Source organism: Protopterus annectens, chromosome 5.part0 (assembly GCF_019279795.1).
Source record: "Protopterus annectens isolate FY-2018-M chromosome 5.part0, PAN1.0, whole genome shotgun sequence".
NCBI lineage: Eukaryota > Metazoa > Chordata > Ceratodontiformes > Protopteridae > Protopterus > Protopterus annectens.
This window is the reverse complement of record NC_056735.1, coordinates 872,845,939-872,873,315: the sequence shown is the minus strand read 5'-3', so window position 1 is coordinate 872,873,315 and position 27,377 is coordinate 872,845,939. Positions and strand designations below refer to the sequence as shown.

The following is a 27,377-nucleotide window of genomic DNA, read 5'->3' as shown; positions in this document are numbered from 1 at the left end:
TTCAGTATGTGCCAGAGTAGACTGCCCTTGGGTGGGCAATTGCCATGGAGCCCTTTGCCTATGACGCCATATCATCTAAGACCTCTCCTGCAATTACTGTACATGGCATTTAAAAAAATTAGTACAGCTCGGTGTGGCTTACTAAAAAGTGGAGTGGCTACCACAAGACAAGGACTGTGCTTTTGTTATATGTTCACAGGTGATTACTAGGCTAATAGCACAAGAGCCTTTACAAGCCTAGCCAATAATACCCAGGATATGACAATATTATTTCTTCATTCTTGAGATATAGGATGGGGTAGTATCAGGGTAGCAGGTCTTTGGGTGTTGGAAACCTGAGTCATTTTACAGACTGCCTCTGTCTATAACAGACATGAGCAGTACGCCAGGAAGAAAATTTGCTTTAATGAACACCTAAATCAGACCTTCCATTTAGCAAAGTTGCATATTCAATTGAGCATCAAGGTAGTGCAACCCCCACCCCCATATGCTGCACTGTGGTATCAGTAATCAAACAACCTGTTGTGGGAATAGAATTTATAGCTTTATGCAATAAGGGCAAATGTGCTACCTGTTGTGCTACTGACAATGATATGCAGGGGTTGTGGCCTAGTTATTAGGAACTGGCAGGATGCAAAGGTGGCAACCTTAGATTCTAGATAAGATCATATCTGCAATGTGTATGTGATGAGTGTGCAAATATCCAACAGATTTTTCATATACTGTTTTACAGCCTGTTGCTGGTTTTGGTTTGTGTTCACCTTATAACTTCACTGACTTCCATACCCATTACTACAGTATAGTTTTAACCATACTTATGGTGATGTTACATGCTTAGCTACATCCTCTGCAGCCTTGGGCACACTGACTTTTATGTCATATCTTTGGCAATGCCCTCTGTGCCCCACTTTGGCCACTGAAAGGGTCAATCATAGCCACAAACAGCGGCTACAGTGTAACACAGGGCTTAGCAACTGCCAGGTATAAATTTAGCAAAACAGCTGTACTTTTTTGCAAGGCACTTTTTATCTTCGGGTGCAGAGATTCTCAACTTTTTATGTTTATCAAAAGCTTGTTTATAACTCCAGTGTTTTCTCTGCACTTCCGCTTTCAATCTGGCATAGACTGAAATGCAGATCTCAGCTTTTGCAACAAAAACATTTTTGTTGCAGAAAAATATGTCATTCATCCATTCATTCACTCATTCATTCATTAATTTCTTCATTCTGTGATGACTACTTGCCTTATGTAAGTTAAAGCCATGGGAAACCAGAGCATATTCTGGCATATATAGTATGGGTACAAGGCAGGAAATCTTTCCCCATATAGGATGACAGTCAGTCACAGAACTTGCAATCATATGAGGAGTTAGTATAATGCAGCAAGAACCACGGTACTTAAAGCAGTCTCACTTTTCATTTTGCTCATAATGTTCCTTCCTTTAATCTCTAAAGAGCTTTCTCTGTATGGCCATTAGATGAAACTTGACATGCTGCAATAATTACTTGATGAATTCTAGATGTCTTAATAAAGTCTGTAAATTTCACACTGTTTAAATAACATCTGTTAACATACATTAGTATTTCTATAATACCATATATATATATATATATATATATATATATATATATATATATATATACTGCCTCAGTCTTTAATTGTTGCACTTGAAGTCCATGTACATAGTGCTCACATGAATCCACCTTGAATGGGCATCTTTTAAGGCAAAAACATCTTCGAAGAAATGCATAAGCACAATCCATATGCAGTCTAAAGCATGGCTTTTTAGGGTATTCACAGGGTATAAAGGTCCATTTGTTCCTGATTTGCTGTTTCATTAATATGTGTCATATATGTTTCCTTACTTTTTCACATCCAGATCTATGGCATGATACCATACATAAGTTCATAAGTTCATCTGCAGTGTTCAGGCCATCAGACCATCAAAGATCACTGACTTCTGTACATTAGATCAAATGCCATATACCGAACCAGGCATACCATTTCCTCTTGATTGTGCCTAAATTATTTGATCTTTGGATTATTTCTCGCAATTTGTTCTGTAACATTGTAATCTTTTGGCTTAAACAAGCGCCCAATTTTTCTTTGAAATACGTGTGCAAATTTTTTAATTATTATGTCTGTAAGTAAAAGTTCTGTTGAGAGGTTCAAAAGGACTTCAATATGTAGAGTTCTGTCATAAAATACTCAGACTAATATAATTTTCCATTTACATGACAGTAATATACTCTGTACAGTATAAGATATTTACATCTACCCATACAGTTTAACTATCTTGCCCTCAACATTTTATTAAATTTCATCTGCAGTTTCTAAGCTTTTAAATTGATCCACTGTGTAAATACAAAAGATGTCATTATATTTAAGAATATGTCTGATGTATACTTTATACAATGTCAGACAGTTTTCATCCCTAGTTATAAATCTTCTTTTTACAAGACCCATTTGTTTCATGGCCATGAAAAGAATAGTCTATGTATGTGTACTAAAAGAAAAAAATTGCAGATAGCAAGATGTCCATATGCTTATATTGGTTAACCTCAGCCAGTGAAGAGGATGATAGAAAAAAAGACTTCTTATTGCTTGGTTTAGCAAAGTACATGTATTGCATTTGTTGGTGTTGAATTTCAGACCTGTAAAATGTATCAGTGTACTTATGTGTTTCATTATCAAAATCAATGTTGCTAGAAGTAAGGAAAGCAATGCTGCATTCATCTGCATACTTGTTAATCCAATAATATTTATTCCTTGGTATTATTGCAAATGCTATATTAAATAATGTGGGTCCTAGACTTGACCCTTGTGGGACACTGGACCTGACTGGCAAATAATCTGATTTAGTGCCTTGTATTGTAAAAGACTGTAATCTACCTGTTAACCATGCAGTAATCCATTTAATTAAGCAAGGATTAACTTTGGCATGCACTGGGCTTTATGAATCTCTTAGTGAAGTAGGGAGACAACGGTCCTTACTTAGACCATTTAAATCACTTTTCATGTTAATCCTGAATCCAGAGCCACTATTATATAGGTGAGCAGTATGGCTGCAGTGAAAAGGCTCAGTTAGAATGACCACATTAAGTGTAATTAGGAAAGACCTAGTTATCAGCTAATTTGCACATCTCTGCATCACTAAATGATTACTGCAGTCATTAACAGACCATTTTCTGCTCCCCTTGTAGTAATCACAACTGGTGGATGTTGCATTATGTTAGCATAGGCACCCAGTCATCCCCCCACACACACACGCATACATAATTCAAGTAAACACACATGTACATACAAACCACATACAAACACATACTCTGACCTACTATCAGTCTGGCTATTCAAGAAATAATCATGGACTTTTTTTTAATTTGCTTAGTATTGTTCATAACATCTGATATCAGTACTTGAACATGTAGGCAAAGTCAGTTGTCTTTTTTCTAAAACAGGAAACAATGCATCAGCATTAGTGTAAGAAACTGATTCAGATCTGAAGAACTTTAGGTCAGCCATCTTCTGGAATATGCATACTAATTGTGCTCCCATTTATTGTACCCCTTTGTTATTTAAATGCAGTTTCAAAATAAATAAACAGTTTTCTTTCTGGAGTTTCAGTTTCAAAATGCACACACTTTATTTCTCCCAGATTTAAAAGACTTGTGTACAGTTAACCTTAACCTTGCAATCTTGGATCAGTATCTCTAACTACTGATAAATGCAATAGTTCCTTTAGTTCTTTGTAAACAACTTTTACATCAACTACTGTTATTTGTATATACTTTTCAGTACAAGAGCATTCTGTTGTAGAAATGCATATTTATTATTTTGTTCACAGTGGATACATCTCTTCCAGTAGCCATCTTAAAATTAATATGTTAGTATTATTTCTTATATACCTAAAACTGGATCATGTTTTCAGATTTAAGCATTTTAAGCTATTAAAAGGAAGTATTTTCTTTAGACAGTTTGCATTTTGTCTTTATTAAGCATAGTGCAGGAGCAATGAATATTAAACCTCTTTTCAGTTTATTTAACACAAGCTTTAAAAGTATATGTGTATAATTCCACCACATACATGACATTTTCTTGTATTAATTCAGCATTTGAAACTTTGTGTTATTTAACAAAAACCTTAAATGTGCTGCATGCTATAATACTGGGATCATTGTATTTACAGTTATGTTCTTGTAATCTGTCTGATGCTACTGCCAGCTGTCTAACTTGTAAATTATGCACATTGTAGTTACTACTACCACTACTAAAACAATATTTAAAGATGCCTTATATTATTCTATCATAATACACATTTTTGCATCTGCTCACAATTTTTCTATAACAACTTCTATGTCACAGCCTTTGCTGCAATGTTTCTCCATAATTATGTACATAAATTAGTTTTCCTCAACATAATCACATTCTCAGTCACAGGTTCAGTAAAAGTTCTTGCATGTGACTCATGTTTGCATCTATTTTGCAAGCCACTGCATTTAGGATTACAATTCGTTCATAATAAACTTAGCAGTTACACATATGTCCTTTCACTGGATTTCTTATGATTTAGGAGACTTTTCATTAAACTGAATTTTAAGTATGACTGTTGCTTTTATTTGTAATCCCATTTGTAACAAAATCTGTTCCTGTCTTTTGTAGTATTTGCCTCATGTCTGGATTTTCACATCAAATCCAGTCAAAGTATGTATCCAGATTCCTTTTCTTGCCAGGGCATAGTAGGATCACAATAGCTAGCTGGTGGAACATGTAGAACATGTGAAAAAAAAGAAAAACACCAAAACACCATGCCTGTAAAATATAGAATTCATGATACATGATAACAACTCACCCATAGTCTACCGTTAAAAATGAAAGACAATTTCCATATGAAAAAAGCAGCAGATGCAATAATCTTACAAATCCTGACAATGTTCATAACTCAAAAAAATTACTAATTTGTCATGTTCAAGGATTATGGTATGGATGATGTGTTGGTATGCAATAGTGTAACAAGTGAGGGGAGTAGCTACCAATATAACTGAGGTGGGAAAATGGCATGCACAAAGATATTTGTGCTTCAGAAGAAAGAAAAAATGCTACTGAACCAAATTCAGGAATAGGAAGTCGGACATATTTTGTTCTTTGCTGCTTTGTAAGAAGCATATTTTAAACAAATACAACACATTATGCCATCATTCAAGATAAAACACATATATTCCTACTGCAGGCTCTGGTGAACAACAAAGAGGTTTAAATGTCTGTTAAAGGTTCTTTGAAGTAAATAACCAACTGGTTATTGCCTATAACATTCTGAAGTATCCTGGTAAAACCCCATCACTAAGTCAACTACTTACCTACTATGCAACAAATCGCACACTCCGCTCTAGTGGCAAATCACTTCTATGCATCTCTAGGGCTACAACACTGCTGGAAAAACACTATTCTCCCACACTGTTGCTAAAAACTGGAACAACCTCCCCCCATCACTGACGTCTATCCCCACCACCTCACACTTCAAAAACTCTTTAAAATCAGTACTCATAAGCACCTGGCCTTGCCCACGCATAACCTAAAAACACTACTTAAGCTCTGTGGATAGTTGAAAGGCTTATTAATTGCCTAATGTAAATGCTACAGTTGTTTACTTCCAATATTTTCTTTATCCCTTTAATATAGGTATTTTATTTTAACATGATGTATGTCATGACTCTCAATGTTGTGTATTTAGCCTATTCAGCTGCTGGGTTGTATCCTGTCTGTTTTAATTTTCTGTCTTACTAGCTGGATTTTTGCTGTTATAATGTGTTATTATCAGTTTTTACTACTATGTATTAAATTCTAATATTTCTGTTAATATATGTGGAGCTTTTCTCCCCGGGCCTCCACTGTAAATGGACCTGGTCCAGTCAGACTGTCCCAGTTAACAAATGTAAAATAAATAAATAAAATAAGTAGAAACAAGGGTGATCAGTTAACAGCTCCTTGATTACAATAATAGTTGAAGTCTCAAGAAGAATATGGGAGAGGGGCTGTCAGCACTTAAGACTTAAAACTGGACACCTTAAAACATGCAACTGAGCTAATTTGTTTTATTAAGTATTTACAATTACTGTTAGAGGCAAGAGCTGCTCTGAGAACACAAATTAGAGTAATTCAAGCAAATAACTTAAAGAAGCTGTGCAAGATGTCTGTGATCCATTACTGTCATTCTATTTACATGGAAGTTTAAAAAAATTATTTCCTTATGACTAGCATGATTGATATAAAGAGGCTTGAAGTGGATTTTGGGAAAAACACTCCAAAATCACATTACAGAAGCAGGTCCGTTGAAATATAATAACCATAACCGCTTATTGATTCTGATGCGTTAAAATAGTCAGAGTACAAAGATTTAATAAAATAAATGAGGTATAGTGGCAACCATAATTTATTTGTTTATTTATTTATACCTTTTATTGACTAGATTAGTCCCAATTAGTCAATGGCCTCTTTTCATGGGAGACCCAAGGTGATATTCATACTGATTAAAGGAAATTTGGTCAAGACACTAGAGAAATTCCCCTAATATTTTTGATAAGTGCATGGAATCTTTTAGATCCACCTGAGCTACTGCCAGTTCAGGCAGATGGGATTTTGGTTTAACATATCATCTGAAAGATGGCACATCAAGGAATGCAGCACCCCCCTTATGCTGTACTGCAGTGCCAGTATTAGTAAAATGAATCCAAGTACCTGGCATGGGAATAGAACCCACAGCTTTCTGCACTGCAGGACAATGTGCTATCTGATGTGGTAAGTTTCCTTTCTGAAGATAGTAGAGGAAAGCACTCCAGTGTTTCTATCAATGGAAAGACGAGTGTCTAAAAATGAGACTAATACATCCTTCCATGATACAACAAATTCCAGGAATCCAATACTGGACGAAAGGGACTGAACAAATGAGTTAAGCTGTAGGGCAGACCACTCCCACACAAAAAAATGCTGTCTGTGTAATGATGGTACAGTTTAGTAAGCTGAAAACCAGGCAAGTATATTAAAGTATCCGGTTCCCATTCACTGAGCACAAGATTGGCCTTCCTGAAGACACTGGAGGGTATAAATGTATCTCCAAACACCATTATATTGGGTGACTTCAACTACCCGAATATAGACTGGGAACATTACTCAAGCCCAAACTTTCTAGCCCAAAGGTTTCTGGAGTTCATAAATTCAAATGCCATGGAACAACTAGTCACCGTTCCCACAAGAGGAGAAAATATACTAGATCTCATCATCACAAACATGGGGACAAAATGCTCCACACCAGAAGTATATCCCTCATTGGTGAGATCAGATCATAAACTAATCTCACTGGATATCCACATCCCGCCCCCACCCCAAACAAAAAAGACCATAGTGAAGAACTTCTCTAAAGCAAACTTCACACTACTCAAGACTGGTGTGGTATCCTTCAAGGCCCCCGAGCCAGTGGAAACCACAACCCAAGCTGCGGAAGCCCTTACAAATGCCTTCTACGATCACCTCCAGGACTGCATGGATCAGGCAATCCCTAATAAAACAAAGACTATTTCCACCAAGGGCAAACGTCCAGTCTGGTGGACCCCAGCCATAAACAAACTTTACAATAAGAGGAGAAAGCTGTTACATGATAGAGCAAATTCCATAAAAGAGAAGACACCTTTGATCATTATTAGTAAAAAAATACGAGCACTCATAAAATCATCCAAGGCCAACTTTGAGAGAAAAATTTCCATAGATTCAAAAGACAATCATAAGGCCTTCTTCAGCTATGTTAGAAACCTGGGTGGAAACTCCCAGATATGCTCAGAATTAGTCCAAAATGATACAAAATCACTGAACCCACAGACATTGCCAACATACTGGCAGACAGGTTCAGTGCAAACTTCACCCCCCTCTCCCCCCCAAAAGGAGAGATAACTATCCCAGCGGAGTGCAGCCTCCCAGACATCTCCAATGCGCAGGTGAAAGCTGCTCTCTCTAAAGCTAAAAACACAGCATCAATGGGACTGGATGGTGTCCCCGGCTGTGTGCTACACAAACTCAATGAGGAACTAAACCCGCACATAAGGCAGCTGTTTAATCTTAGCCTTGCCACAGGATACATGCCCAAGGAGTGGCATACGGCAACTGTGGTCCCACTCCACAAAGGCGGTGCCTCTACGGACCCTGGTAATTACCGCCCCATAAGCTTAACAAGCCTGGTCTGCAAAGCTATGGAGAGGATCATAATGGCACTCATAAACAAAGACATAGGGGACTTGCAGACATTGGACCCGACCTAGTTTGGCTTTGTCAAGGGCAGATCATGCCTTTTGAACTTGGTCGACTTCTTCGAAACAGTCACCAAGGCCATTGATGAGGGAAAGGCAGTCCATACAGCCTACCTTGACCTTGCAAAAGCTTTAGACACAATACCCCACTCGGGTATTATAGAGAAACTTACCAGCTTAAATGTAAACCCATATGTCACAAGATGGGTTGCAAACTGGCTAAAGGACAGAACCCACAAGGTTAGAGTAGCTGGCGCCATGTCAGACTCCAAGCTGGTCACAAGTGGTGTCCCACAGGGCTCAGTCCTTGGCCCCCTGTTGTTCGGCATCTACTTCTCAGAAGTACAGGCTAACATAGGAGGACTATGGCTGACAAAGTTTGCAGATGACTGCAAACTGGGAGCCATAGTGGAAAGTACATCGGACATAGATATCCTTCAGAGGGGTCTCACGGAAAATGATAGCTGGTGCCAGAGCCATGGCCTGAAGTTAAATGCCAAAAAATGTATAGTCATACCCTTCGGGAAAAACAAGGTAACCCCAAGCTACCATATAGGTGGCAATCCACTAAGCACAGAAGAGGTTATCAGGGACCGGGGGACCCAGGTTGACAGTGGCCTTTCTTTTGACACTCACATTGCTAAAGTGGTTAGAAAAACCTTCTGCATTGCCCACCTGATCATGAAGGGATTCACATCCAGATCAAGTGAGGTCATTGTTCCCCTGTACTCTTCCCTTATCAGACCAATGATCGAGTACAATGCCCCATTCGGGATGTATCTCACCCGACACCTGCAGCAATTGGAGAAACCCCAAAAGTTCCTCACCAAAAGGATAAAGGGACTCCAAAATCTGTCATATGCTACCAGACTGAAGAAACTCCAGCTCTATTCAGTCGCATACCGTCTGCTCAGAGGTGACCTGTGCCTGACATACAAGGCCATGTCCAACCCAGAATTAATGGACATGCTCCACCTCAAAAAATCCAAATCTACCAGATCCACTAGAGCAAGCGACTTAAACCTTAGCACGGATATAAATAGGACATGCTGGAGGGATAGATTTGTCACCCAGAGACTCCCTATGTTGTGGAATAAAATCCCGGTCCATGTGAAGCAGAGTACCTCGCTGGCTCTGTTCAAGAGAAATCTTGACCGGTGGATGGGAGATCATAGGTTTACCCCAGGAATCATCTCTGTGTCACTGCTGGACAGAGGCACAACAAACTAATGGGCACAGTATTTTTTAACATAAGGGGTGGCGTAGGCCACAAAAACTCTGGGCTAGGCTTATAAATGCCTTAGGGCAGATAGCCTAGTATAAACCTATGAACCTATGAAAAGCTGGGACCATTTTGGACACCATAACAACACCATGTACCTGTCTGTAAATGATATTATTGAAGTAGAAAAAATTATTAAGAAGAACTAAAGATATGTATCTATTTTAGTTTTAGACTATTTTGCATATTTATGCAAGAAATGCTTGATGTATAGTAAGCCCTCAGCATGTGGAATGTTAGTGTATAACACAACCACAACAAGCATTACTACAATGTAGTTAGAATAGTCAATTCCAGCCTGTGTGTCACTGTTTCTACATTGGCAAAATGAGTTGCCACCTAGGTGACAGGATTAAAGAGCACAATGTTGCTATCAGGTCGGTAGATCTGACCAATACTTTTGGGCAACAGCGGAAAATGTCCTCATTTTTCTACGTTCCAGTTTTTTGTTCTTGAGCAAATACCTGATTTCTCTGGTGACTCTGACAGTCTACTACAGATTAAGGAGCTTATATAGCAGTTACACCTTATTGCAGAAATTCTCCCAGAGATTAATGAGAATTTAAATATTCAATGTGCACTTAGGTGGCTACAGTAGAGTCACTTCTACCCCCACATGTGCTTTATATGGACACTTTCCTCTCTAGTACTGTTTATGCAATTACGGTTTGGGCTGTTAATCAATTATTTACTGCTCGTCTAACTTTAGGATAAGTTTCATTGGAGGGTTTACATTGTATGATTGACTTATGGTTACCTTGTAGTATTTAATTACAGATGTATGTCTCTCTGATCTGTTGTTCTGATGAAGTTCTGATACACTAAAGGAATGAAAGCTCTAAAAACACCTGCTTGTGTCTGTGTTTATTTCTATTATAATAATTGTTTTATTTTTTAGTTTTTATTTTTTGTTTGAAGTTTACTGTGTTTATGCTTTTTCTCTTTGTTTACTGTTTGGTGGTTTATATATATATATATATATATATATATATATATATATATATATATATATATATATATATGGTTCCCCTTCAAAAGCTCGAGTTACTGAAAGCTCGAAATTCAGAAGCTCGAGCTCAGAATCTCGAATTTCAGTAACTCGAACTTGTGAAGGGGAGACAACAACAAAAAAAGGAAGTCTACTGACATGTATGCAGGGGGCCAAGTCCCCCTGCAGTCTCCCTGCTGAAATATACCAGCTTCGTGACCGCACTATAGCAGAGGAATAGAAGTTCGCCCATTGTGCGCTTCTGTATACAGCGCAGTATGGGAGATTTCCCTCATCCCCATTTTAGTGCGATCTCAGAGTTGGTATATTTAAGTAGGGGGGGTGTGGGGGGTGCAGGGGGGCTTGCCCTCCTGCAAAAACATTGTAAAGACATGTTTGCATGTCTTTTACGTCCGCTTTAGAATTTCGAGTTGCTGAGATTTTGGGCTCGAGCTTATGAATTTCGAGCTATCAGCAATTTGAGATTCTAAAGGGCAACTATATATATATATATATATATATATATATATATATATATATATATATATATATAGATATATATAAATATATATATACAAAGAGACACACACACACACACACATACACACACACACACACACACACACGCACACACACACACACACACACACACACACACACACACACACACACACACACACACAAAGAGAGATGGAGATGGGCTTGGGGGGAACTATCCCATCCTGTAAGGCACTCTAATTTGCATAATGCACATTTCTGAGACGTAGTCACATGCATTAGTTCTTAGTTTTTGTCTCAGGAGTTAGCAAAATTAAATGAAAGCCCTGCCACCTCTTAGGTTCATAGGTTCATAGGTTCGTACTAGGCTATCTTCCCTAGGGCATTTATAAGCCTAGCCAGAGTGTGTGTGGCTTTCACCACCCCTTGGGATGAGAATACTATGCCCATTTAGGGTTTAGTTTACTGTGCCTCTGTCTAGTAGTGACACAGAGATGACCCCCGGGGTAAACTTATGATCTCCCATCCACTCGTCAAGATTTCTCTTGAAGAGAGTTAGTGAGGGGCTTTGCCTAACATGGACTGGGATTCTGTTCCAGAGTGTAGGGAGCCTCTTGGTTATGAATCTGTCCCTCCAGCACATCCTATTTATTTCTGTGTTGAGGTTCAAATCTCTTGCTCTCGTGGCTCTGATGGATTTAGATTTTCTGAGGTGGAGCATGTCCATTAATTCCGGATTGGACATGGCCCTGTGCGTCAGGCATAGATCACCTCTGAGTAGGCGGTATGCGACTGAATAGAGCTGGAGTTTCTTCAGCCGGGCAGCATATGACATATGTTTGAGACCCTTTATCCTCTTGGTGAGGAACATTTGGGGTCTTTCCAACTGTTGCAGGTGTTGGGTAAGATACATCCCAAATGGGGCATTGTACTCAATCATGGGCCTGATAAGAGAAGAGTACAGGGGCACAATGACCTCTCTTGATCTAGATGTGAATCCCTTCATGATAAGGTGGGCAATATAGAAGGTCTTCCTAACCACCTTAGCAATGTGAGTCTCAAATGAGAGGTTACTGTCAACTTGGGTCCCTAGGTCCCTGATTACCTCTTCCGTACTTAATGGATTACCACCTATGTGGTAATTTGTGGGTGCCTTGTTTTTCCCAAAGGGTATGACTATACATTTTTTGGCGTTCAGTTTAAGGCCATGGCTCTGGCACCAATTATCCGTTTCTATGAGGCCTCTCTGAAGGATGCTTGTGTCCGCTGGAGTATCAATTATGGCGCCCAGTTTGCAGTCATCTGCGAACTTTGTCAGCCACAATCCTCCTATGTTTGCTTGCACCTCGGAAAAATAAATGCCGAACAAGAGGGGTCCCAGGACTGAGCCCTGTGGGACACCGCTTGTGACTGGCTTAGAGTCTGACATGGCTCCAGCAATTCTGACCTTGTGGGTTCTGTCCTTGAGCCAGTTTGCAACCCATCTTGTGACATATGGATTTACATTTAAGCTGGTGAGTTTGTCTATGATGCCCGAGTGAGGTATTGTGTCGAAGGCTTTTGCAAGGTCAAGGTAGGCTGTGTGAACTGCCTTACCCTCATCAATGGCCTTAGTGACTGTTTCAAAAAAGTCGACAAAGTTCAAAAGGCAGGATCTGCCCTTGACAAAGCCAAATTGGGTAGGATCCAATGTCTGTAGGTCCCCAATGTCTTTGTTTATGAGTTCCATAATGATCCTTTCCATAGCTTTGCAGACCAGGCTCGTCAAGCTTATGGGGTGGTAATTTCCAGGGTCCGTAGAAGCACCGCCTTTGTGGAGTGGGACCACTGTTGCTGTACGCCACTCTTTGGGTACGTATCCTGTAGTAAGGCTAAGATTAAACAGCAGCCTTATGTGCGGATTTAGTTCCTCTTGGAGTTCATGTAGCACGCAGCCCAGGACACAGTCCGGTCCCATTGATGCTGTGTTTTTAGCTTTGGAGAGGGCGGCTCTCACCTGGGCATCTGAGATGTTAGGGAGGCTACACTCTGCTGGGATAGATATTTCTCCTTTTGGGGGGGAGGGGGCGGAGAAATTTGCACTAAACCTGTCTGCCAGAATGTTGGCAATGTCTGTGGGCTCAGTGTATTTTGTGTCATTTTGGACTAACTCTGAGCATATCTGGGAGTTTCCCCCCAGGTTTCTAACATAGCTAAAGAAGGCCTTGTGATTGTCTTTTGGGTCTTTTGCAATTTTTCTCTCAAAGTTGGCCTTGGATGATTTTATGAGTGATCATAGTTTTTTGCTAGTACTGATCAGAGATGCCTTCCCTTTTAGGGATTTTGCTCTGTCATGTAGTAGCTTCCTCCTCCTGTTGTAAAGTTTGTTAATGGCTGGGGTCCACCAGACAGGGTGCCTGACTTTGGGGGAATGGGTCTTGGTTTTATTAGGGATTGCATGATCCATGCATTCTTGAAGGTGCCCGTAGAAGGCATTTATAAAGGATTCAGCGGTGTGGGTTGTGGTTTCCACTGGCCCAGGGGCCTTGAAGGATACCACTTCAGTCTTAAGAAGTGTGAAGTCAGCTTTTGAGAAGTTCTTCACTGTGGTCTTTTGTGCAGGGGGTGGGGGCGGGATGTGGATTTCCAGTGAGATTAATTTATGGTCTGATCTCACCAATGAGGGGTATACTTCCGGTGTGGAGCATTTTGTCCCCATGTTTGTGATGATCAGGTCTAATATATTATCTCCTCTTGTGGGAGTGGTGACTAGTTGTTCCATTGCATTTGAGTTTATGAATTCTAGGAACCTTTGGGCTAGGGTGTTGGGGCTTGAGTAATGTTCCCAGTCTACGTTTGGGTAGTTGAAGTCTCCCAATATGATGGTATTTGGAGAGACATTCATACTCTCCAGTGTCTTCAGGAAGGCTGAGTGGGGTTCCTAAGTTTGAGAGGGTGGTCTGCAGCATTCTACAAACTGTAGGGCAGTTTTGCCTATGGTTAGTTGCACCTGGATTGTCTCTGATGCTTCGTGCGTTGCCACTAACCTGGAGGTGTGGGTATATTTGATGAATATGGATACTCCCCCTCCTTTTGTGGTTCAGTCCAAGTTTTGGGGCCAGAAGGCATGATATGAGGTAAAACCTGGTAGTGCTGGGGTGCTCTCAGGAGCCTTGAACCAGGTTTTAGTCACTGCACAGACATCGATGTTCTCCATACTGAGGAGGGCTTCGAGAGCGTGCATCTTGAGGTTAGACTTCTGGCATTGAGCAGCATTACCCTTAGTTTTTTTTTCACTTGTGTTTTCTAGGGAGGTGGGTTTGTCTTTTGAGCCTTGCTTAAAAAAGGCACTATGGGGGTGGCAAGAGCCTTGGCCAATATCCAGAAGCCCAGGGATGACAGGTGCAAGCCATCCCTTGCGGAGCAGCGTGGCTTGTCAAGCATGTCATCCCAAGCAGACAGACATTGGATCCCCTTAGAATGACACCAGTAATTAAGCCAATTGTTAAAGCTGATCATTTTGTCTTTGTACTGTGGCATCATTCTTGGTGAGGGTAAGATGCTGCTCATAGTCAGGGTCATACTGGCCTGGGCTACATAATCAGAGAGCTCCTCTATGCCTCTTTTCATGTAGTCCAGGGAGGTACGTCTCAGGTCATTCACACCAGCATGGACAATGACTGAGTCATATTTGTACTTGCTTTGGAGTGACCTGAGTGCTTGTGTTATGTGGCGGATTCTAGCGCTTGACAGGAAGCTTACTGTAACCTTTTCCTTGTTCAGTCTGGTGAGCGGGACGTCAGTGTGTCTGACTATGGAGTCACTTATTACAAGTGTATCTGGCATGTTGTTTGGCCTTAAGGGCTGTGATTGTTTGCACACTGACTTTGTGAACTATGTGTTGCATGTGCTATGTCTTGAGGTAGTGGTCGCTTGGGTGTCTGCTTTGGAGGCCTCTGTTGTTTTGGTAGATTTTTAATCAGAGCCTCCGAGTATGTTTTTGTGTGTTTATATGTTTGGTTTGCAGTTGTGATAGGTCTATGTGAGACTGGGTTTGTGGTGTCCGTGGTTACCTTCTCCTCCTGACTGGTTTTGCCAGTACTGAGTTGAGAGAGCTCAGCCTCCAGTTTGGCTATATAGTTGCATCTCTCGCATATATTTGTATTTGTTGGGAGGAGGAGAGGGTTGTCTGTGTACATGAGGCAATTGTAACATTGCCTCAAGATTCCCAGATTCACCAGCTGAACAGGAGAGGACGCCAGCAACTGACCCTTCGACATGCTAGAATAGTGTAAAGGATTGCTGTGTAACTGAGTCAGAAAGGACCTATAGGGAAATGGGTACTCAAGGGGATTTAGGTGAATGAAGTACTTTCTTTTTGTTTAAGAGTGCTTTACCTGTATAGAAATGCTTTAGAAGCAAGTGCTGGGCTTTTCAGATAGAGAATAGACTGTTTAGATTGCAAGTAGAGCAGTTCTAAGGGAAAAATTGAAGAGCAGACTTTGCGGAGCCAGAAATAGTTTAAACTTGATTAACCGGTGCTGCCCGATGCTGCTCTATGAGCAACTTCGTGCAAATTTGCGCTAAAGCGAGCTTTATAGCAGGGGGTTGAAAAGAGCTAGGAAATGGCCCAAAATGGCCAATAAACTACAAGTTGCTGGGCTGGAACCACTCCTTTAGGGACAAATAGGCTGCTCAGTGCTCCCCACTCCCACTGGTAAACAAAGAAGCTTCCTCTTATCCAAATAAGGATATGGACGACACAGGAACTATGACACAGCCCAGAGATCAGCAAAATCTGAAGACTGGACTATTCTAGTTCAGTAAAGGCGGGAAAACAAGGATATTTTTTTTTTGTTTTTTTTGTTTCAAACAGACAAAAAGATACAGTAACAAACAGTAAATGCTTTAAATCGGCTAGCACACCTGAGTGTGTTAGCCTAACAGTTAAATTAAGCAAAAAACAAACTTTTTAAAGTGCAAACAGTTCAGAAGCAAACACAACTACAGTAGATCAACTTGCAGAGCTAGTTTAATAATATGAGAATGCTTTTAGGCAAAATACAGTTGAAATACAGCAGTCAAAAAAGAAAGCCAGAAAAATACTTATAAATCAAAGGAAAGTCACTCTTTCACTCTCTGCTGCTTGTAGAACTCTGCAGGACACCACGAGGAGCTGTGCTGAGTTGTATACAAGCACAAAAGCGCGCTAAAGCGGGCTTTATAGCAGGGGGTTGAAAAGAGCTAGGAAATGGCCTACTACTTACTACTACTTACTACTGATTTAGCACAGTGACTAAATTAAGAGAGGAGTTAATGTTGGATGTTCAGATTCTTCTTTCGGCTTTTCCCAGTTAGGGGTCGCCACAGAGGATCACCTGTCCGCTCATAATTGGCAGTGGAGTTTTATGGTGTCGAGTTGCCAGTCCAGTGCCCAACCTTCCACAGAAGGCACAAACACACACTCACACCTAGGGCCAATTTGGAGTGTCCAATCCACCTACAGCATGTCTTTGGGACGTGGGAGGAAACCGGAGCACCCGGAGGAAACCCACACAACTACAAGGAGGACATGCAGACTCCGCACAGAAGGCACCCCAGCCGAGGATCGAACCAGAGAACCTCTTGCTGTGAGGTGACAATGATGTTCAGATTCTAATACCCTGTTTTATGTCACTGTACGTAAATGCAGAAAATGCTATCATTTCATGTATATGCTGAACACCACACTCAAACAAGCATGCAAATTTAGTATTATCTTCATAGTTAACCAGGTCTGAGTAACCACTCACTCATGGTTAATAATCCATGGAGATGACCACTTAGATGAATCTAATGGTGACTGGTTTAGATAAATACCCAGGTCAAGTCTTTCACCCTTACTTGCTGGATGTGAGAAAAGCAGCCAAGAGAAAGTGTTATCTGGATGACTATTTGTACAGCAAATCAGTGGGGTTGTTTCATTCACACTAACATACTTTTCTAGTGCCTGAAAACTGATAACACTACCTTGGCAGCCATAGGGAGGGTCAGTTAACTTTTTATTCAGGATTACTTTTTCATATTCAGTGCCTTCACTCTTGCTAAATGCTTCTGCCCTGTAATAAAGAGGAGTCCTAGAACTACAGTATAACACATTCATTCCACTTTGGCATTTAGTCTCCACCATTTCACACTCAACAGTTTTTGTGTTGTCAATGAGCTTTCCCATTTGCCAGGTCTTCCCATGATCATCACTATAAAATGTGAAGGCATGAGGTTTGCAGTAATGAAACCCGAAACCATAACAGAAAGAGAAGTAATAATTATAGTAAGTGTAGGCAGGTATTATCAGCCTGCCAGACTGCAGCTGGATACCATGCCCTGGTCAACAGCAAATGTAGCCCAATTTCCTATCTCATCACCTATGACATCCTCAGTAAGATCAACTAGTCTGCTCCATGTTCTGCCATTGTATTTACTAGTGATATAACACAGTCTTGCTGCATTTGTGCCAGTTTTTATTTGCTGACCTTCAGTGAGACCGTTTTTTACACACAAAAAAAAAACAGGAGTAAAACTCTTTCCTTTTCATCTAATACAGGACATGGGTTCATGGTACGATAGTCCTGAAGCTGTGCTTCATTAATCACTTGCATGTCATCCCACTGAAAGAAAAAAAACAAGACACAATGCACATCAGAAAGTTAGAACATATTTTGTATTTAATGAATTTAATACAGTAAATACCTTACACCCAAAGATTTGTCTTTAAAGCATATTAAATAACTCTAGTTATACAACATCTGATGCAAGAGGGCAGGTCTGCTGGTAAGTAAATAAAAATCTTCAAGAGTTATACGAGTATTTTCAAGTGAAGGACCCTGTCATACCTGTACCTGTAATAAAAGGACCACCTAAAATCCATAAGGCACAAACAGATCCCCCCAATGTGACCGATAGCATCTGGGGCTGGATGGGCTACTGAGCTCTTATCTATGTATACTGAACAAAAATTAAAAAGAGCATTGGAAAAAGCGGAGACTGTATTGCGAGATACAGAAGACTTCTTATCTGGTTTATCAACTTATTGTGGAATGAATCCAATGCATTCAGATGTATTAATAGTAACTATGGACGTCAGGAGTCTCTTTACGGTTATACCAAATGCCTATGGAATAGAGTCAATTAGGGAGTTTCTTAACATGGCCAATGAATATACTACTGTAGAAATTATGCAAGTATGTTCCCTGCTGGAAATTATATTAGAAAATAATGTCCTCATGCGCAATGCCTATGCAGAACTGTTCACAGAAACCCTGTGCAAGCATGTTAATAACTGCATAGAGGCAGCTGTACCCACCAGGAAGAAGTAGAGAACTAACTCAAAAAACAAGCCATCCTGGTGGAATCACAAAATCAATCGGATGTATAACAAGAGGAAGAAAATCATGGCAAAAATTAGGAGGTGCAACATCCAGCAGGATAGAAGGACTCCCATTAAACTAAACAAAAAACTCAGAAGGCAAATAAAGTCTACCAAAGCCAAATTTGAGGTACATTTGGCCTCCCAAGCCAAGGACAACCACAAAGCATTCTTTAGCTATATCCACAGCCTCAAAGGCAATACACAATTGTGTGCAGAGCTCATTGTAAATGGAGCAACCCATACTGATCCAGAAGATATAGCAGACCCCCTGGCTGATAAATTCAGCTCCAACTTTACTCCTTTCTCCATCGTCAGCCTTCCCTCAGGAAATATCATCAAATATAACTCCCCCTACTATCTCTAGGGAACAGGTCCTTAATTCTCTCTCCAAGACTAAGAACACTGCATCAATGAGTCAAGACAATATCCCAGGATGCCTTCTAAATAGCATGAAATATGATCTATCAGGGCCTCTGGAATTACTATTTAACTGTAGCCTCCAAACAGGCTTCATGCCTCATGAATGGAGAAGGGCAACAGTCATCCCTCTGCACAATGGTGGGCCATCTATACACCCTGGAAACTACAGACCCATAAGTCTCACTAGTCTTATATGTAATGCCATGGAAAGAATTATCATGAAGATGATCAATACAGATATAGTAAACTTCCAGACACTGGACTCAACCCAGTTTGGTTTTGTCAAGGGCAGATCATGCCTACTCAACCTGGTGGACTTCTTTGAGAACGTCACCAAAGCAATGCATGAGGGCACAATTGTTCACACTGCCTACCTTGACCTGGCCAAGGCATTTGACACAATACCCCACTCGGGCATTGTTGACAAACTCAAAAAGTTAGGTACAAACCTGTATGTCACCCGGTGGATAGCCAACTGGCTCACAGACAGGACCTAGGAAGTTAGAATTGGGGAGTCTACCTATACAAAGAGGACAGTCACAAATGGAGTCCCTGAGGGATTAGTCCTTGGACCACTCCTTTTTGGCATTTACTTCTTAGAAGTCAAGGCCAATGTCAGTGGTCTCTGGCTAACTAAATTTGCAGATAATTGTAAATTAGGAGCTGTAATTGAGTCTCACACTGACACAAATGTTCTCCAGGAGGGGCTGACACAGACTAATAACTGGTGTCAGAGTCATGGACTAAAACTAAATGTCAAGAAATGCATTATAGTATCCTTCAGGAAGTCATCCATCTCTGGTAACTATAACATTGACAACACACCCCTTAGAGTTGACCCAGTAGTCAGGGACTTAGGGACACACATAGATAGTAATCTAGCCTTTGATCATCATGTGTTTACAGTGGTGAGGAAATCATTCTATGTTGCACAACTTATAAACAAAGGTAAGGCATTTAAGTCCAAGGAAGTCATTATTCCACTGTATTTGGCATTCTTCAGACCTTTCATTGAGTACAATGTCCCCTTTGGTATGTACCTAACCAGGCATATCCAACAGCTTGAATGTCCACAGACATTTCTCACTAAGAGAATATAGGGCGTGAGTAATATTTCCTATACAGACCACCTCAAGGCCCTATCCCTGTATTCTGTCTCCTACAGGCTTTTAAGGGGAGATCTATGCCTGGCATACAAGGCATTGTTAGACCCCACTCTGATGGACCTCCTACATATCCTCAACACAAACAGTACCAGAATTACCTGTTCTAAAGACTAAAACTTGCCTGTGATATAAATAGGACCTGCTGGAGAGATAGGTATGTATCCCAGTGACCAGCCCATCTATGGAACAGGCTCCCCATCAATGTGAAGCAGAGTTCCTCCCTAATCCAATTCAAGTGCAACTTGAATAATTGAATGGGAAACTCATCCCTGATTTGGCACCTATGTCTCTGATGCAAACAGGTAACCTGTAAATGGTTCATCTCCCAGGCCCATGCTTACACTTATCAAGGGTTTCAGAACTTGTCAAGGATTTGGGATGCATGGCTAGGCTTAAAAAGGCCCTTGTGGTTGTTAGCCTAGTAAACACCTATGAACCTATAAGTCTAACATCAGTATCTTAATGACCATTGACAAAAAGCTCAAGTAATTTGCAAAATCCTATATTACTCCTATAAAAGGTATTACATCACATCTGTGTTCCAGTCTTTGTGTTTTGTTTTAGTCAGAACACTGGAATTCTTGATCATGATTACATATGTATTGTCACAGGATTTTCTACTCTTAAATAAGAAAACAATGAGGACAGATTAGATTCCCTGTGATATTGTATGTGGATTATATTTATTTATGGTATATGTTTCTTAGGTTGTTACTAGGCATGCAGTCCAGGAGGCCATTGAGCAGTCTAGCTTTTTTTCCCTAAGTCTGGTTAAGTGACTAGTGAAATCACACAGTTAGCAAATAAGAGCTGAAGGAATTAACCATTGGAGTGCAGCAAGCAGCTAATAAACAGCTAACCTTAGTCTTCTGCATTACACAGGGTTACCACCAATCTCTCTTTGCAAGGGACAGTCCCTCTTTCAGCAGTTTTGTCCCTTGAAAAAAAAAATAAAAAATGGAAAATGTCTTGAGATTTTAAGGCAAAAAATGTTTCATAAGTTTTCTTTAATTGTTGCAAAACAGTTATTTTGTATCTGAAACACCTAAATGTAATATGTAATAGTATAAGCAACTCAAATGCTGCAAGAATAAGCTTTTACTTTGGCAAAAAAGTGACCCTCTTTCCTTTGCATTGACCGTCAGTATGTTTTGCCCTGCAACATCTCACATTTCTATAAAAAAAGTCCCGCTTTGGGCATTTGAAAAGGTAGCAACCCTAGCATTAAATATCTGATGAGCACTCAGTGCTAATTACCAGGCTTAAAGTCACATTGAACTGCAGACAAATTGTACCCAGTTATACTGGGGAGAGGTGAGGAATACAATGTGCATGTGAAAACTCATTCACCTGTATATGCTCAATGATAAAATAGTTTGCATGCTAAATAGTAACTAAGTACATAGTAGAGTGAAAGGCACTGGCATGACAAAATGGCATGTGAGACAGTCGAGTCTACTTTAATTAACCAAAAGCTGATTCCAGCGAATGCAAATCCATCGACACATATACATCGAACCACGAAATAAGCAAACTCACAAAACTGCGAAACTCAAAATACCAAATTGTCATACTCGGCCAACCCCACTGCCCAAAACACACTACTCACCCAAACAAAATAAATAAACCACAAACATACACCAACCAAAACCTTACTTCTAACCCTACACTAAACCCCACATACACCGCTATCTATGCACTCTCCTTAACCCCTCCCTAACCCTAAGGTCCGTAACTACTGCATATTTACCCTACAGAGCTATACCCAAACAAAATAAATAAACCACACACATACACTGACCAAACCCCTACCTCAAACCCTACACTAAACGTTAAATACATTACCCTTATCACATTACCTATCTATGCACTTACCTTAACCCGCACCCTAATCCTAACCCTAATGTCCATAATTATCAGACACTTACCTTACGGATCTGTAGCTCAGACGGGCCAACCAAAACACTTCCACATTTCGAATTTCATGGTAATTTCGCAGTTTTGTGAGTTTGCTTATTTCGCGGTTCGATGTATATGTGTCGATGGATTTGCATTCGCTGGAATCAGCTTTCAGTTAATTAAAGTAGACCAGAAACAGTCAGCATGACTTAAAGACATAAGGTGCAACTGAAACAGCATTTACATCATCTAGTAAACTACATCACTTTGCACTGAATTCTCATCTTCTATACTCCAACTATTGATTTCAATTTACTGTATTATAAGTTAATTTATATCCCTTTTTAAATGTTTATAATCTTCATTCGCTGTTCACTGAAGCTTCTGTTGTATTTTAACCTTTACTTATATCTGAAAAATTGCAGTGGTGTTTACACCTCACTTCTAGCTGTATGTTTCATTATTAATTTATAAATGTACATGTATTTTATTTATGCTGATTATAATTTAATTATGCATTTCATATACTCCAATAGAGATACACACATTTTAATCTACATTCTTATTTTTGGCATTAATTAGATTGTTTTAGTCTATTTATCTTTATTTACTGACTTGAACTATTAAATATAATCTCAGAATGGATAAACTTAATAAAATCTGCTCCATTTACTTATGCCCTTCTTTTCCATTTCATTTCTTTATATTTAAGTATTATTTGCTTTTTTTTTTCAAAATAATACCTGTATACTTTATAACCAGCTTTGTATACACCTAATAGCATTTTAGTTAGAATTTGTTTTTGATTATCCTTTTCTAGTTTTACTGACTTATTATTAATAATATTGTCTGATATCTGTACAATAGTTTAATGTCACCTTCCTCTTATTCTGTTACATTTTGTAGGGTTTTCTGTGCTATTTTAATTATGCTTTTTGGTTAAGAACCTCTTGTTTTTATTTTAATTAGAACAAGCCATTCTGACTTTGCCTCTTATATGGGTTAATTTTATGGCAGGGACTTTCATCTTGCATTTCACCCAGTTAATATTAATAAATTAATGCATAATAAACTCGCAGGATACTCAATATCTAGTTACATCCCATTGCTCACCTTAATGCAATACTCTTACCTACCTTTCTTACACCCAATTCAACACAAGCACTATTTTGATGTCTCTAATCTCTAACTTTATTTATATTATTCACCTTTTCCTGGTTAGAGGTCGCCACAGCGGAACTCCAGTCTGCTAATGATTGGCAGTCGATTTTTATGGTGCCAAGTTTCCAGTCTGACGCCCAACCTTCAGCGAAGGCACGCCTATTCACGCATGTCTTTTGGAGGCCACGCGACTGCCGGGAGGACATGCAGACTCCACACAGAAGGCACTCCAGCCGAGAATCGAACAGGAGAACCTCTTGCTGAGAGGCAACAATGCTACTGCTATACCACCATGGCTTCTAAAACCCCTACATACAAGTTCATATTCTTTATTAGCTGAATATGTTTATGTGGAAAATATTTTATACAGCATATGTGCTTATGATTAAAGCCTTCTGCATCATGTATCACCATTATGTTGATCTTTATCTTCATCAGTCTCTGTACACATTGGTTATTATCAACCAGTTTTCTTTCCTTATATATAATCCCCATAAACACATTCCAACCAAACTTTAGTTTAAAATTCAAAACCCACCATCTCATAGCTACTACAATTGTAGCACCTTGGTCCTCCTGGACGTACTAAGCATTTCAGACCATCAAAATGCAACTGCAAATAGGGTTATACTTCCTATGCTAATGTTCACTATTTATTAAATTATATTAGACTGACAAATGCAGTTTTAGAATCACTTAAAGGAAATGTCAAACTCCCTGGGACATGCAGACCAACTGTCTCCTCCCAAACGGCATCCCATTGCACAAATATGCAATATGCAAAGAGCAGTAAAACAATACAAGTACCTACTATAAAATGGGGTAGCCTCAACAATAAATGGGTTATGTTTGAAGCTTATTGCATTAAAAAAAATTGCATCATAGACGTCAATGAGCCCTGTCTCAAGGAGGGCACCTGCTCTTCACAGGAGAAGGGGTTGGCATAGTGGTTAAGGTCTTTAACTTAACAGGGTTTGATTCTGACCTCTGGTTATTGGCTAGGCTTGTAACCGTCTGCAGACTAATAAGCTTAGTATTAACCTATGAACCTATACAATACTTGAAGACTACATACAATTACTTTTGCAAAAACAAGCAAGACATCAGGGCAGAAGGCAGATTCATGCTTCAGATCAATAATGCACTAAACCTAAACCTTACCCTAATCAATCCATGTAGTCCAATGAATTAATATAGCCCCCACTAACTTCTCACTGAAGTTTACCTGGGCAAAAGGTCTAAACTCTTATAAGAAGTTACTTGCATTGCTATCCCCATCTCCACCACATTTATGAATGCTTGAGTACAATAAATTCAAAAATAATGCCTCACAAATAAAAATAAATATTTTGGTGACCTTACCTTAAATTAACTCTAGAAAAATAAACACTTTTTAATCAGTTACCTCTGATCTTTAACCTCTCACAACATTCGCAGCTCAGGGAAGAGCCAACTAAATTTAACTTCCTCAGTGATAACAATATCTTATTAAACAATATATTCACCAACATGCTCTATAAATGTCTCCAAATTCAGGTCTGTTATAGTGCTTTAAATCTGTATTTCCCTACTATTATAAATATAATCCAAACTCCAGATACCAGAATGAAGTGACTGGAGAATATTGTAGAAATATTTCAGATAAAAAAAAATTTCAGATAAAAAACCCCAGGCATTCACAGCTGCAGGCAATAAAACAATTCCAAAAGGAGTCCAATATAAATCCAATGAAGGAGAAATTCAATAGCACAATACTATCAAGTATTTATTGAATAGTAAGTTCTTTCGCGGTTCACCTGGCCGTTTCTTCAGACTACAAAAGTGCAATGTAACAACTTGTTTAAATACTGTAACTAGCCAATCACAAACACTTAGCAGCATAATCATTAAAAAATTAAAAGTGTATACAGACATATAAAAAAAAATTTAAAATATAAGATGAAATTCATTTAATTTCAGTGTTTAAGTGCACGTGATTTTAAAAATGTTTACTATTTAAGCCAGGCAATTTGTCTGCTTTAAAAACATTATCCATTTCTGCTCATTAGACTGTAGCGTTTTTATGTCCCCTACCCTCATGTTATCATGTATGACTTCTAAAACAAAAAAATTTAAAACTGTGTTCATTCCCTTTCTCCATAACATGTTGTGTTAAAGCATTTTCTGACTTCTTATTCTTAATATCTCTTAAATGCTCTAGTATTCTTTCTTTTAAGGTACAGTTCATTTTACCTATATAAAACATATGACGTAATACAAAAACTAAAATAAATTATATTTTTTGTTTTGTGCAATCTGCATAGAAATTAAATTCAATTTTAACATCCATTTGATGGTGTATAAAGTGGCTGCCACTAAAAAATATAGCTACATGCTAGGCAATTTCTACAGAATATGTTCCCAGTCTATCTGAATGTATAAGTTTCTTTTCAGCATTGCCCTTATAACATAGATTTCTTTTCAAGGATTTGTTGTTTATAAAAGAAAAACTCGGTTGAGAAGTTAAATCATCTTTTTATTGTATTTATAATATTCCAGTTTCTTTTTATACTGTTGCAGAAAGTGCCTATATCATTGGAGTATGGTAATATTACTCTCAAATAATTATTTAAGGTACGATTGTCAGTCTCTAATCTCTTATTATTCCCTTCTTCTACTTCATCATGTTCACCATAATATGATTTTCATCTTTTCTGCCTATACATCCATGCATTATTTATGCAATTGTCTATTTCCTTTTCTTTATAGCCCCTATCCAAAAACTCATGTTTAAGGTTTACTAGAGCTATTTTTAATTGTGAGTCTTCATTATACAGATGCATAACTCTATATACTTGTCCTTTAAGCACATTGCATTTTACATGGTTAGGGTCCATACTCCTATTGTGTAGTAAGTTGTTTTTCCACATTGGTTTTCTGTATAGACTAGTTTTAATTCCCTGTAATGCATCCTTGTTTACCTTAACATCCAAAAAGTCAATCTCATGACTTGAGTATTTGTAGGTAAATTTTAAAAAGTTAGTGGTCTGATGTAAATATATGATGAAATCTTTTAACCTTTCTTCTGTATCATTCCATAACATAAAAATGTCATCTACAAAATGTGCATACCATTTTATAGAGTTTTTAAAGTTTTCATTTTGAAGGACTTCATTAGTTCCCCAATATACCAGAGCAAGGTTGGCGTAGCTATTGCCACAACGTGTGCCCATTGCCATGCCAACCTTTTATAAAAAAAAGTCATTATCAAAGGTAAACACATTATTTTACAATATGATATCCAATAATGCACATATTAGCCCAATTTTATTGGAGTTAACACCTTTAAGGGCCAAAAATGTCCTTATATTGTCTATACCCCATGTATTAGGTATGACCGTAAAAAGTGATTCAATGTCTAGAGCCACAAACATGTAATCACCATGCATGTCTAACATTTTAAGATATAAATTCTGCAAAAACATCTCTGTATCTCTTAGCACAGTATCACAACCTTCTAGAAAAGGACGCAAATTTTTCTTAACAAATATAGAGAGGGGCTCTGTAGCCCAGCCTCTGCTGGAAACTATTGGTCACATTGGTGGTATGGTAGGATGTTTATGTATTTTGGGTAAACCATACATATTTGCTACCGATGGACATTCAACTGTAAAATATTTAAACAAATATTCCTGATATCATGCCTGTAATTAAAAAATCAAACACCAAAAATGAAATTCTATCAGTGATACCTTTAACAGCACTTCTACAGATACAAGCATATGTATTTTTGTCATTTAAAAGACATTGCATTTGTTGCAAGTACAAATCTTTGTCTAAATCTTTGTCTAATACTATCACACCCCCACCTTTGTCAGCAGGTCTAATTTCAATGAATGACATTTTTTTAATTCATGTAAAGCTTGAAATTCCATTTGGGACATATTAAAATAATTGGGTTTAGTATCTCTACAAAAAACTTCCCTAATCTTATTTTCACACACGTCTAAAAAGGTCTCAGTAGTAGGATGGGGTGGGGGGATGAATGTGCTTGGTTTCTTAAAAACATCATAACCTTCATTGTTGCCTTTAAACATTGTTCGTAAATTTAATTTTCTACCAAATAATTTTAATTCTCTAAGTATGTCTACCGTGTTTGCTTTCTGTGATGGCATGAAATTTAAACCTTTAGCAAGTAACACTGTATGAGCTTCAGATAATATAACTGATGAAATATTTATTAGTAGATCTGGTTGTAACGTTTCCAACTCTTCCCTTTGCTTATTGGGTCGTTCATGCTGTTCAA

At 38.8% G+C, this 27,377-nt stretch overlaps 1 pseudogene; it reads right to left on the bottom strand.

The window, feature by feature from the left end:
- LOC122802242 overlaps nt 1-27,377 on the bottom strand; it is a 156,503-nt pseudogene that overhangs the window by 81,927 nt on the left and 47,199 nt on the right.